Raw genomic sequence first — 14,030 nt, 5'->3', positions numbered from 1 at the left:
GGAAGAGAGTTTGTAGAAGAGCAGAATTAATATCACTTTGCAAACCAATTTCTTTCTAAAGTTTGAATGAGGAAAAGCATTCAGGAAAAGGTAGTTTGTTGAAAACAGAAATGATTCTAAGAAAATCAATACCACATCTAAGAGCCTCAGCCTGGCAGCTTTTACTGGACTGTTCTCACACACAAATCTTGTTTTTCTTCTCCAAGCATTCTAACTTGGCTCATCTCCCCCCATCCCAGCATTATGAAAGAAAGAAACCCCTTTCTTTCTTTTTTTTTTTTTGAAACCCCTTTCTTTATTAAGGACTCTTCTTTACAAAGGCCTGCTTCCATTTTGTCAACTACTATGAGAAAGAAGTTGTGGCAACTTTCAGAATTCAGACTTGTGAACTACAACTGAACTACACCTGTGGATGAATTCATTGCTGGCCCATATTCCAAATGGGAATGGGGATCCCCAGCCACCCCCAGCTGACCTCATAACCCTTTGTGACCCCAGCATAGCATGTTTGACAGTTGGCTTGCTAGGGTAGGGTTCCTATATTTAATTCTATTACATATACAATGAAGATGCATAAGTACACACACATATACATATAATTATATAATGATTATTTGTTAAGTACCCATTATGTGCAGAGTAGGTTGTTTGAGAGGACAGAGACAAGAGAGTATACAAGAGAATGTGAGCATAAGAGTGGGGATAAAAAGATGAATTAAAAAGACAACAGCTGTGGGGCACCTGCCTGGCTCAGTCTGAGGAGCCTGCGACTCTTAATCTTGGGGTTGTGGTTCGAGCCCCAATTGGGTATAGAGATTACTTAAAAATAAATAAGTAAAACTTAAAAAAAAAGACAATAGCTGAAAAAAGGCAATATATATATCAAAACTGAGTACACATCCACTCTATGACCAAGTCCAAAGATATGTATACATATATTCACTAAAAGAATGTATAAGAATGTTCAAATAGTTAATTATTTCTAATAGCCACAAACTGGACACAACCTAGATGTCCATCAACAGTATAATGAACACATAAATTATGAGATATTTATCTGATAGAATATAAATCTCAGTGAGAATGAACACCTGATACATATGACAAACTGGATGACTCTCATAGACTTAATAATAAGCAAATGAAGCCAGACTAAAGGAGCACGTGCTATATGTTTTCATTTGCACAAATCTTAAAAGCAGGCAAACTGTTCCATATTGTCAGAAATAAGGATAGTGATTACCCCTGGGAGGAAAGGAAGAGTGATTAAATTGGGGCAGGTACAAGAGTGGCTTCCAGGGTACCTACAATGTAATATTTCTTGATCTGGTGCTAGTTATTCAGATGTGTTACTTGTGAATATTCATCAAACTAGAACTTGGACTTCATGTATCTTCCTCTTTTAAAAACTTTTTTTTACTTTTTAAAATAAAAATAATATATCTAAGATGTACAACATGATGTTTGATATATATGTATATAAAGATTACTAGTCAAGCTAATTAACATATTCATCTCCTCACATAGTTACCTTTTTTTAATGTGTGGTGAAAGCTCCTGAAATCTATTGTCTTAGCACATTTCCAGTACACAATACAATATTAAGTATAGACATCATGCTATGCATCAGATCTCTGATTCATTCATCATTTATAACTGAAACTTTGTATTCTTTGATCAACATCTCTCTATTTCCCCCATCTTCCCATTCCTAATAAACATGATTTTAGACTCTTCTTCAATATATTTGAATTAAAAGATCCCACTTAGAAGTGAGATCATGAGGCATTTGTCTTTCCTGTCTGGGTTATTTCACTTAGCATAATGTCCTCCAGTTTTATACATGCTTATTGCGAATGTTGCAAATATTTTTAGGCTTAAAATTCTTTTAAGGCTGCATAATATTCCATTGCTTGCATGTGATGGGGATGCAGATATCTCTTCAGAGTACTGATTTCCTTTCCTTTTGGTACATGCCCTGAAGAGGGACTGCTGATCATACTGCAGTTCTATTTTAAATTTTTGAGGAATCTCCAGACTGTTTTCCATAATGGCTGTACTCATTTACATTCCCACCAACAGTGTACAAATATTCCCTTTCTCCACATCTATACTAGGACTTATATCTTTTTCATAACAGCTTTCCTAACAGATGTGAGGTGATATTTCATTGTGATTTTTATTCACATTTCCCTGATGATTAGAGATGTTGAGACCCTCTTCATATATCTGTTGGCCATTTTCATGCCATCTTTGGAAAAATGTCTATTCAGGTCCTTTGCCCATCTTTTAATTAAGTTGGGGGTTTTTGCTATTGAGTTGTATGAGTTCCTTATAAATTTGAGATATTAACCCTGCATTAGATATATGATTTGTCAGGTGCCTGGCTGGCTCAGTCAGTAGGGCATGTGACTCTCAGTCTCAGGGTTGTGAGTTCAAGCCCCATGTTGGGCCTGGAGCCTATTTAAAATAAATGGAGACACGGTTTGTAAATATTTTCTTTCAATCTATAGGTTGCCTTTTCATTGTTGATCATTTCCTTTGCTGGACAGTCACTTGTTAGTTTTATGTAGTCCTACTTGTTTATTGTTGCCTCTGTTACTTGAACTTTAGGTGTCATGTCCAAAAAATCATTACCAAGGACCATATCAATGAAATTTTTCCCTATACTTTCTTTTAGGAGTTTTATGGTTTCAGGTCTTACATTTAAGTCTTTATTTTTTTAAGATTTTTATTTATTTATGAGAGACACACAGAGAGAGAGAGAAAGGCAGAGACACAGGCAGAGGGAGAAGCAGGCTCCTGCATGGAGCCCGACGTGGGACTTGATCCCAGGACTTGATCCCAGGACTTCAGGATCACGCCCTGGGCCAAAAGCAGCGCTAAACCGCTGACCCACCTGGGCTGCCCTTAAGTCTTTAATCTATTTTGAGTTTGTTTTTGTGTATGGTGTAAGATGAGGGTCCAGTTTCTTTTGCATGTGGAAATCCAGTTTTCCCAATATCATTTTTTGAAGAAACTATCCTTTCCCTGTTATGTCCTTGTCCAAAATTCATTGACCATAAAACTTGGGTTTATTTCTGGGCTCTCCAGTTTGTTTCATTGGTGAATGTGTCTCGTGTTATGCCAATACCATATTGTCTGGATTACTATAGTTTTGTAGTATAATTTGAAATCAGGAAGTATGTTGCCTCCAACTTAGATCTTTCTTAAGATTGTTTCATCTATTCAGGGCCTTTTGTGATCCCATACAAATTTTAGAATCATTTTTCTATTTCTGTGAAAAATGCCATTGATAGGGATTGAATTGAATTTTTGTATTACTTTGGGTGTTATGAGCATTTTTAACAATGTTAATTCTTCCAATCCATAGACTCAGTATAACTTTCCATTTACCTATGACTTCAATTTCAAATTTTATAGTTTTCAGTGTACAGATCTTTTACTGCCTTGGTTAAATTTGTTCCTAAGTATTTTACTCTTGATGCTATCATAAATGGGACCATTTTCTTGATTTTCTTTCTACATCATTGTTGGTGTAAAGAAATGCAACTGAGGGACACCTGGGTGGCTCAGTGGTTGAGCACCTCCCTTGGGCCCGGGGCATGATCTTGGAGTCCTGGCATTGAGTCTCTCATTGGGCTCCCTGCATGGAGCCTGCTTCTCTTCTGCCTGTATCTCTGCCCCTCTCTCATGCCCCTCATGTGTCTCTCATGAATAAATAAATAAAAGTAAAAAAAAAAAAAAAAAAAAGAAATGCAACTGATTTTTTGTATGTTGATTTTGTATTCTGTAATTTTACTGAATTTATTTATTAGTTCTAGGAGTTTTTTTTATGGAGTCTTCAGGGTTTTCTATATATAGGATCATGTCATCTACAAATAAAGATAGTTTTAATTTTTCCTTTCCAATCTGGATGCCTTTTATTTCTTTTTCTTGTTTGATTGTCCTTGCTAGTACTTCCAGTGTTATGTTGAGTAAAGGTGGCAAGAATGGGCCTCCTTGCCTTATACTAGAACTTAGAGGAAAAACTTTCAGTTTTCCCCATTCCTTAAGGTATTAACTATGGGCTTTTCATAAGTGGCCTTTATTATGTTGAGGAAGTTTCCTTCTATGTCTATTCTGTTGAGAGTTTTTATCATAAACAGATGTCATATTTTATTGAGTGCTTTTCCCTTTTTTCCCTTCATATTGCATTTATTTTTTAATAATAAATTTATTTTTTTATTGGGGTCCAATTTGAGTGCTTTCCTTTATCTACTGAGATGACCATGTGGTTTTTTAATGTGGTATATCACATTGTGTGATTTGCATATGTTAAACAAATTTTGCAGCCCAGAGATAAATCTCACTTGGTCATGTGTTCATGTGTTCATTCTTTTTGATGTGTTGTTAAATTTAGTTTGCTAGTATTTTATTGAGGATTTTTCTTTTATATTCATCAGAGATAGTGGTGTATAATGCTCTTTTCTTGTGGTATCTTTGTCTGACTTTGGTATCAGAGTGATGCTGGCTTCATAAAATGAGTTTGGAAGTATTCCCTCTACTCTTACTTTTTAGAAGAATATAAGAAGGATTAGTATGAATTCTTCTTTGAATGTTGGGTAGAATTCAGCCATAAGCTATCTAGCCCTGGGTGTTTCTTTGTTGGGAGTAGGAATGTATATTCTGCTGCTGGGAGAAACGTTCTGTATATGTCTGTTAGGTCCATTTGGTCTATAGTATTGTTCAAGGTCATTGTTTCATTCTTGATTTTCTGTCTTGATATTCTATGCATTATTGAAAGTAGGGAGTTGAAGTCTCTTATTATTATTGTACTGCCGTCAATTTCTCTCTTCAGATCTGTCGATATTTGTTTTGTACACTTAGATGCTCTGATGTTGGGTATATATATATATATATTTATTATTATTTTAAAGATTTTCTTTTTATTTATTTGAGAGAAAGAGAGTGAGAGCACAAGCAGGGGAGCAGCAAGCATAGGGAGAGGGAGAAGCAGGCTCCCCGAGGAGCAGGGAGCCCGATGTGGAGCTCCATCCCAGGACTGTGAGATCATGACCAGAGCTGAAGGCAGACGCTCAACCAACTGAGCCACCCATGTGCCCCTATATTTATAATTGTTTTATCTTCCTATTGAATTGATCCCTTTATCATGATGCAATGGCCTTCTTCATCACTGGAGATAATTTTTGACTTAAAGTATACTTCGTCTGATGTAAGTATAACCACTCCTGCTTTCTTTTGGTTACTGTTGCATGGAATACCCTTTCTATTCCTTCATTTTCAGTTTATGTGTGTCTTTAGATCTACAATGAGTTTCTTGTAAACAGTATACAGTTGGATATTGGGTTTTTATCTATTCAAACATTCTGTATCTTTTTATTGAGGAGTTTAGTCCTTTTCCATTTAAAGTAATTATTGATAGAGAAGGATTTACTATTGCACTTTTTAAAACAATTTTCTGTTTGTCTTATAGTTCTTTTGCCTCTTTTCTTATGCTGCCTTCCTTTATAAACAAAGTCTTTTATTATTATTATTATTATTATTATTATTATTATTATTATTCAGTTCCAATTCCTTTCTCTTTTTCTTTTGTGTAACTTCTATAGGTATTTTATTTGTGGTTACCAAGGGGCTTTTTATCTTTTCCTGTATGTATGTCTTACTTCAATAAAAACATAATCCTTGCCCTCCAGATTATGAGAGGATACAAGGAAAAATGAATACAGTGATAATTTTAATATAGGTCTTAAAAAGTATCCTCACCAGGTTTTTGTGCTAATCAGGACATTTTCAGCTGCAAGTAACAACAAAATCAATCTAACTGATTTAATCTAGAATATCTAAAAAAGGACTTCATGTCCATGGCATCCAAAGGCAGGGCAATAACAAGATTGGCTAATTCGTGGTCTGACAAAATCATAAAGAATCCAGGTTCTTCCTATCTAGTGTCCATCCATCCTTTGGCTAGCTCCCTTTATGTTTATAAGATGGTTGCTATGATTCTAGAAATCATACCCACACAGATAATGGCTAGCAGAACTGTTCTTTCCATATCTTTGATTTTAAAATATTTATTTTTTTAAAAAAGATATTTGTTTATTTGACAGAGAACAAGCACAAGCAGGAGGAGTAGCAGAGAGAGGGGAAGAAGTAGTCTCCTCGCTGAGCAGAGAGCCAGATATGGTGCTCAATCCCAGGACACCGGGATTATGACCTGAGTGGAAGACAGATACTTAACAACTGAGCCACCCAGGCACCCCTAAAAATATTATTTTAACCCTTATTTTAAAAAGCCTAGGGGATCCTGGGGTGGCTCAGCGGTTTAGCGCCTGCCTTTGGCCCAGGGTGTGATCCTGGAATCCCAGGATCGAGTCCCACATCGGGCTCCCTGCATGGAGCCTGCTTCTCCCTTTGCCTGTGTCTCTGCCTCTCTCTGTGTGTGTGTCTCTCATGAATAAATAAATAAAATATTTTAAAAAAATAAAAGCTTTTCCCAGAATGCAGACATTTCCTCATTATTCATTGGCCAGAATTATATCACATGACCACTCCTACACCAATCACTACAAAGGGCATTGGGACCACTATAGATGGTTTCAACTAATCAGGGTTTGCCTGTGTCAAAATGAGGAAAGGTATCAGAAGCTAAACCAGGGCTCTGCTCCCATGAGCAAGAAGGAAAGTCTACTGGGTAGGCAGCAAACAGAAGCACAAGGTAACAGTGGAGGTTTGGATGAGGAGAGAAACATCTGGTTGAGAGACTAAAAAATAGTTTCATGGAAAAGATGGCTTTAGGGATAGGACCTGGAGGATATAAGGATTTTTAAAGGTGAAGATGGAGACAAGAGCTGGGGAATAATTTCAGACTAGCTGGCAAAGGTATGAAAGTCTGATGGGTGTTTGAAGCACAGCAAATAGTTCAGTTGGGTCTGTTTAGGAAAGTTGTGGGAGATAATGTAGAAGGGCCTTGGTCACCTAACTGAGCAGTGGCAACTTAATATAAAGTAATGAAGAGTCACTAAAAGTTTCTTTGAAGGAATGTGACAGGATTGGAATCTCAGTAGTGGTGTTATAAAGGTCTGTCTTATTGTAATGTATTAGTTTTACATTATTATATAACAAATTATCTCAAATTGTAATTCCTTAAAATAACAAACTTTTGCATACTACCCAGAGCAATCTATAGAATTCAGTGTAATCCTTAGAAAATGCCAACAGCAGTTTTCACAGAATTAGAACAAATAATCCCAAAATTTGTATGGAACCACAAGATTCCACATAGTCAATGCAATCTTGAGAAAGAAGGACAAAACTGGAGGTATCACAATCCCAGATTTCAAGATATGCTACAAACTGTAGTAATCAAAACAGTATGGTACTGGTCAAAAAAGAGACACACAGATCAATGGAACAGAATAGAGAGCCCAGAAATAAACCCATGTTTATTTGGTCAATTAATCTATGACAAAGGAGGCAAAAATATACGATGAGGAAAAGACAATGTCTTTAACAAACAGTGTTGGAAAACTGAATACTAAATGAAAAAGAATGAAACTGGACCACTTTCTTACACCACACACAAAAATAAACTCAAAATGGATTAAAGACCTAAATATGAGACCTGAAACCATAAAACTCCTAGAAAAAAACATAGGCAGTAATTTCTTTGATATTGGCCTTAGCAATATTTTTCTAGATATGTCTCTTTGAGCAAGGAAACAAAAGCAAGCATAAACTATGGGACAACATCAAAATAAAAAACTTTTGCACAGTGAAGGAAACTATCAACAAAATGAAAAGGCAATCTACTAAATGGGAGAAGATATTCACAAACTTTTATTATCTCACAGTTTCTGTGAGTCAAGAATTTGGAAAGAGCTTACCTGGGCAGTTGTGTCTCATGGTCTTTCATGAGGTTGAAGTCAAAACATTTTCTGGGATTGTAGTCATTTGAAGGTTTGACTAGGGCTGGAGGGCCCACTCCCATGGTGGCTCACTCACAGGCTGTTGGCAGGAGGCTTGAGTTCCTTGCCACCTGGGACTCTCCATAGGGCTGCTTGAGGGTCCTCACAACATGGCAGCTGGCTTCCCCTAAACTGAATGATCCTAGGAGGTGGGGAAGCAGAAAGAAGCTGCAAAGCTTTTATGACTTACCTTCAAAAATTATCAAGTTTCAGGTAAAATATTACTTCTGCCAGATTCTGCTCATTATAAGGGAGTCACTACATAGAGCCAAAAAAATGGGAAATTAAGCTTCACTCTCTAAGGGAAGAGTATCAAAGAATTTAGTGGACATATTTTAAAACTACACACAAGTAGGTATTGATTCCCTGCTCTTGAATTGACTAGCATCAGTAGCAGAACCACAGAAGATATATTGGTAAAGATGGCCAAGAAGCCCAAAGAATGCAAGGTGTTATGGGGCTAAGAAATTCTATTCCTGTTTGATCTTTGTCCTCCTGAAACCCTATTTGGTTGGTGATAGTGGCCAGACTCTGGCCAAAAATGGACTCTGACTAGCAAGTGATTTTAGTTTCAGATGACAGGTTGGGAAAGGAGCCTGAATCTTTACCCAGCAAAACAGAGTTTTTAGTCTGTCACCTGCCTTCATATACTTATATTTAACACACACATGGATAATGTTATCTCTCTAATTTTCAGAAATTCTCAAGCATCTGAGTGGCACCCCATGTTACTTTGCCCAAATGAGAAGTGTGAAAAAAACCAATGTAGTCAGTATAGAATAGTATGGTATGCTATAGTGTAGGGAATAGTATAGTTTAGTAGTATAGAATGGTATAGTATGTTATGGAGTAGTATATTTTAGTATAGAATGTTACTGTGTGGTATAGCGTGGGATGGGATGGGATGGGTTGGGATGAGATGAGATGGGATGACTTGTGATGGAATGGGTTGGGATATAATAGAAGAATAGAATAGAATAGAACAGACATGCATGCTCACAGCCTAAACTTTTGCTTCCTTGTAACATCAGTGTCAGCTGTTCTGAACCTTGCCCAGCCAGATTTCTAGTTTGGGTTCAGATTATTCAGATTATTAGCCAAAAGACAAAGGCGGGATCCCTGGGTGGCTTAGCGGTTTAGCACCTGCTTTGGCCCAGGGCGCGATCCTGGAGATCCGGGATCGAATCCCACGTCGGGCTCCCGGTGCATGGAGTCTGCTTCTCCCTCTGCCTATGTCTCTGCCTCTCTCTCTCTCTCTGTGACTATCATAAATAAATAAAAATTAAAAAAAAAAAAAACAAAAGACAAAGGCTATTTTTGCCTGGCTTGGGATGAAAAATCAGATGGGAACTTCCAGATGGACCACACTGGCTCCTGGCAGTTTAGGGCAAAGGAAATGAAAGGTAGTTTCTTTAAAAACAGTGGTTCTCAAAGTGTGCTGCCTAGACAAACAGCAATAGCACCACCTAGAAACCTGTAAGAAACACAAATTCTCTGACCCAGCCCAGACCTGCTGATTCAGAAACTCTGGAAGTGGGGCCAGATGTTTTTAACAAGGCTTTTAGGTGATTTTCATACATGCTCAAGTTTGAAAATTACACTTTAGAAAAATCCTATGCCCAACTCACTGCATTTAATTTTATAATACCTGAGTGTGAAAATGAATAAAGGAAACCTGATTTAAAATGGAGTCAGTGAGGGCAGCCCAGGTGGTTCAGTGGTTTAACGCTGCCTTTGACCCAGGGCCTGATCCTGGAGATCCGGAATCGAGTCCCACGTCAGGCTCCCTGCGTGAAGCCTCCTTCTCCCTCTGCCTGTATCTCTGCCCCCCCCTCCTCTGTGTGTGTGTGTGTGTGTCTCTCTCATGAATAAATAAATAAAATCTTTAAAAAAAAAAAAGAACTTTTAAAAAAAAAATAAAGAACTTTATTTTAAAAATAAATAAAGAAGAATAAAGAAATAAGAATAAAGAAATAAAGGAGAATAAGAAGAATAAGAAGGATGAGGGAGAAGGAGGAGGTGGAGGGGTAAGAAGAGAAAAAAAATTGTGTATTTTTAAACTTAAGTCCTTAAGATATCAACTCTTTCTACAATCACAAAATGCAAACACCAGTGATCTTCACAGCAGCCTTAAGAAAGTTAAACATTTTAAATAATTTTATGCCTCCAAAACTCAACATTATCGACAGCATTGTTCACATATTTAAAAGAATAAACATCTGGGATGTCTGGGTGGCTCAGCAGTTGAGCGTCTGCCTTTGGCCCAGGGCATGATCTTGGGGTCCCTGGATCGAGTCCCACCTCGGGCTCTCTGCATGGAGCCCGCTTCTCCCTCTGCCTATGTCTCTGCCTCTCTCTCTCTCTCTGTGTCTCTCATGAATAAATAAATAAAATCTTTTTTAAAAATAAAAAAGAATAAAAGAATAAACATCCTACCAAAGATGTGCTTGGTACGTCAGAACTTTCTCCCAAACTATAGATGGTACCCAACTTATGATGGCTCAACTTACAAGTTTTTGACAATGGTGAGAAAGCAACATGCATTCAGTAGAAACCATACTTCACATTTTGAATTCTGATCTTTTCCTGGGCTAGCAACACTTTCTCGTGATGCTGGGCAGTGGCAGCAAGCCACAGCTCCCAGTCAGCCACAGGATCATAAGGGTTACAACCAATATACTTACAGCATTCTATAACCACACAGCCATTCTGTGTTTCACTCGCAGTACAGTGTTCATTAAATTACGTGAGATATTTGGGGTGCCTGGATGGCTCAGTCCATTGAGCGTCTGACTTGATTTCAACTCAGATCATGATCTCCAGGTTGTGAGATTGAGCCAGCTATGGGCTCCATGCTCAATGGGACTCTGCCTCTCCCTCTCCCTCTCCTTCTGCCCCTCCCCATCCCCACCGGCCCCTCTCCCTCTGAAATAATAAACATATTTTTATTTTTATTTATTTTTTTTAAAGATTTTATTTATTTATTCATGATAGTCACACAGAGAGAGAGACAGAGAGGCAGAGACACAGGCAGAGGGAGAAGGAGGCTCCATGCAGGGAGCCCGACGTGGGATTCGATCCCGGGTCTCCAGGATCGCGCCCCAGGCCAAAGGCAGGCGCCAAACCGCTGCGCCACCCAGGGATCCCTAAACATATTTTTTAAAAAATTACATGAGATATTCAACATCTTGTTATAAAATTGGCTTTTTGTTATATGATTTTTGCCCAACTCTAGGCTAGTGTAAATGTTCTGAGCACGTTTAAGGTAGGCTAGGCTGAGCTATGATGTTTAGTAGGTTGGGTGGATTAAATGCATTTTCAACGTACAGTATTTTGAACTTATCATGGGTTTATGGGGATGTAACTTCATTGTAAGTTCAAGGATATCTGTGGTTTGCTTTTTAACTTGTACACACTGTGAAGGGAATTGTTGACTATGCTTTCTTCTTCTAGAAAACTCAGAGTCAAATTAGCAAGTGAACATCAATCAGCCTTTAGCACAGGAGCCTCACGAGGCTATCTTATTTTTCCTGCTTTTATTTCCTCGGCCTGGTGTTCCTCCTTAGTATCTACCTTGCTGTACCATTCATATTTCTGTCAGACATTTAAAATCCTTTTAGGAATGAGGCTGGCAATACAAAAATACATCTAAAGGGTGAGGTGGGGGTGCATAGTTTCTCTCCTCAAGCAAACAGAAAACCAGAGGGGAGAGGTGGAGTGACAGCCAACTGTCCAGCAGCCCCTTCCCTGATGTACTGAGCCGTGGTGGGGTAGGCACTGAAATCAGGGTCAGCTTCTGAAAAATCAGGAGCGGAGAGGGGAAGAACAGCTGTTAGTGGCAGAAGAGCTCTTTGCACTAGTTGTTTCCTGAGGTTAGGAAAAGAGGGTGGGGAGAGGAAATTGAGGTCTAGCTTCTCTATCTTATGAGATGGATCTATTTCTTGTCCTCTCAGTCGTCTCATTTTAAGATTAAATCGGCATCCACACAGGACTGGCAAACAGGATGCAGGCCACCCAGACCCCAGGCATCTCTCCCTTTAAGTGTAATGCACAAGCCACTGATATAGACCACCCTGACCCCACTCTGCTCAGAGTTCCCAGGGAGATCGGCCAGCAGTTTGGGGACAGGAAATTATAGAGACAATAGGGACATCTGGTGAAGGCTTATTGCAAAAGTCAGAGAATACTTACTGTTTTGATTTCCTGTCTTTCTAGTTTGGAACAGATCAAGGGTATTTTTCTTGGGTAGCTACCTTGGAGGGACTTATTCCAGCTTCAAGGCAGGCTGATTGGAAAGGAATTAGGAATCAGCCACAGAGTGGGGGCTGTTTGGAGCTGCCCACCCCACCAGCCAGCAGTGCCTCCCAGGAAAATTTCCATAAACAGCTCCGTCAGGACTGCAGTGTCAACCTTGACCAGTCACTTCTGAGCCCAGTTACATCCATAATGACATTTCTCCACCTTCCCCTTCCCCTCAGAACATGACAGATGAGGGGCTTCATGGAACAAGTCTCCGAGCTGCGATGGGAATCCGTCTCGCTCCATTGCAGGAAAAATATATATCCCTGAACAGCTGTGAGGAATTCTTTCATTATTCATCTACAATATTACTGCTAGCCCTTGCATCCTCTTTTTACAATAAAAAATGAAAACAGATTAAATGGCATATTCTGACAATGATTGCTTTTAAACACCCAGGCTAGAATAAAGGAGGTGGTAGAGAGAATGTGAAAACAGAAGGTTTGTGGAACCCTGGTCTCTGGAGACAGAGAATGGCCCCTGCTGAGTGGAAGTACAAGGAAGTTTCCCAGGGTGGCCTCTCTGCATTGTGACCACACAGGGTCATCAGAAGCTTCCTGCTTATGCCCCACCCAAAGCTTTTTGTTTGGAACAATTTACAACCATTCAGTATCGTACTGGCTATGGTGTGTTTTGAGAAGAAAGTAAATTTTATCAAGGGCAGAAACAGTCATTGGGCAAATAAAGTGGAGACAGACACCCAAAGACCACCTGCTCCATGTCGTCCGCATCACAGAAGGAACTACTAGGTCTATTGAGAAGACTCAAACCTTTAGGAGGGCTCTCATGAGGGGGCTTACCCTCCAGAAACTCCCCCTGAGGTCAGTGGAAGCAGGCTGAGAGGAGATGATGGGGGGAAGGTTTAGGAATGGTGTGAGGCCATGTGGAGGATACCACAGTTGGCCTGGCTTGATGGAGGGCCTGACCCCACTCAAACAGTGAAGATGTGGGGCACAAACCATCTCAAGAGGCAGTGGAGTGGTGGTGGAGTTTGACCATGCGGTCAATGGCTGGAAGACATTTTCAACAGTTAAAAGCACAGTTTCTGACCATTGCCTAACTAACCTCCTTATGTATTCACTCAATCAATTCAACATCAGTTCATTGCACAGCTGCTGCATTCACTTTCTATACCACTTAATTACCAAAAACTCAGCAGCCCTAAACAACACACATTTATAATCTGTAGCTTCTATAGGTTAGATGTCTGCACACAGCTTGGCTGAGTGCTCTGTGTAAGGGTCTCACAATCCAGGTGTTGGCTGGGGCTGTGGTCTCATCAGAGGCTTTAGTGAGAAAACATCTGCTTTCAAGCTCCCACAGATTTTCCTTGTAGTTACCACCTGAGGGTTTCAGTTTCTTGCTGGGATCTACTCTCAGCTCCTAGAGAGTGCTAACTCACAGTTTCTTGCCACATGAGCTTCTCCAACAGGGTCATTTACTTCATGGCAGCCTGCTTCTCCAAAGCCAGTAAAAGGGAGAGGGGGAGGGAGAGAGAAACCGAGGCAGCTAACAAATGAAGTCTTACATATTGCAATCATGGATGTGACATCTCATCCTTTTGCCATATTCTATTGGTTAAAATGAAGTCACAGTCAAAAGCAGGGGATTAAACAAAGATGCAGACGCCAAGAGGCAGGGGTCATGGGAACATCTTAGAGCCTGTCTATCACATCTACTATGAACCCGATTCTGTTTTAGGCAGCAGGGGTACAGCAGTGAACAAGTCATATCTTAAGAGGGAAGTGGTTAGGGGTGGGGAAT

At 39.4% G+C, this 14,030-nt stretch overlaps 1 long non-coding RNA gene across 1 annotated transcript in view; it reads right to left on the bottom strand.

The window, feature by feature from the left end:
- LOC111097113 overlaps window positions 1-12,724 on the bottom strand; it is a 30,046-nt gene extending 17,322 nt beyond the window's left edge. The window contains exons 1-2 of the long non-coding RNA XR_005362899.1: window positions 12,159-12,724; window positions 7,887-8,109 (exon numbers count right to left, since the gene is read on the bottom strand). This is a non-coding gene — a long non-coding RNA (uncharacterized LOC111097113). The remainder of the gene's footprint in view (window positions 1-7,886; window positions 8,110-12,158) is intronic.
- Window positions 12,725-14,030: the final 1,306 nt, after the last annotated feature.

Source organism: Canis lupus, chromosome 8, assembly GCF_011100685.1.
Source record: "Canis lupus familiaris isolate Mischka breed German Shepherd chromosome 8, alternate assembly UU_Cfam_GSD_1.0, whole genome shotgun sequence".
Taxonomy (NCBI): domain Eukaryota; kingdom Metazoa; phylum Chordata; class Mammalia; order Carnivora; family Canidae; genus Canis; species Canis lupus.
Note: the sequence above shows the minus strand (reverse complement) of the source record. Positions and strands in the feature narration are given on the sequence as shown.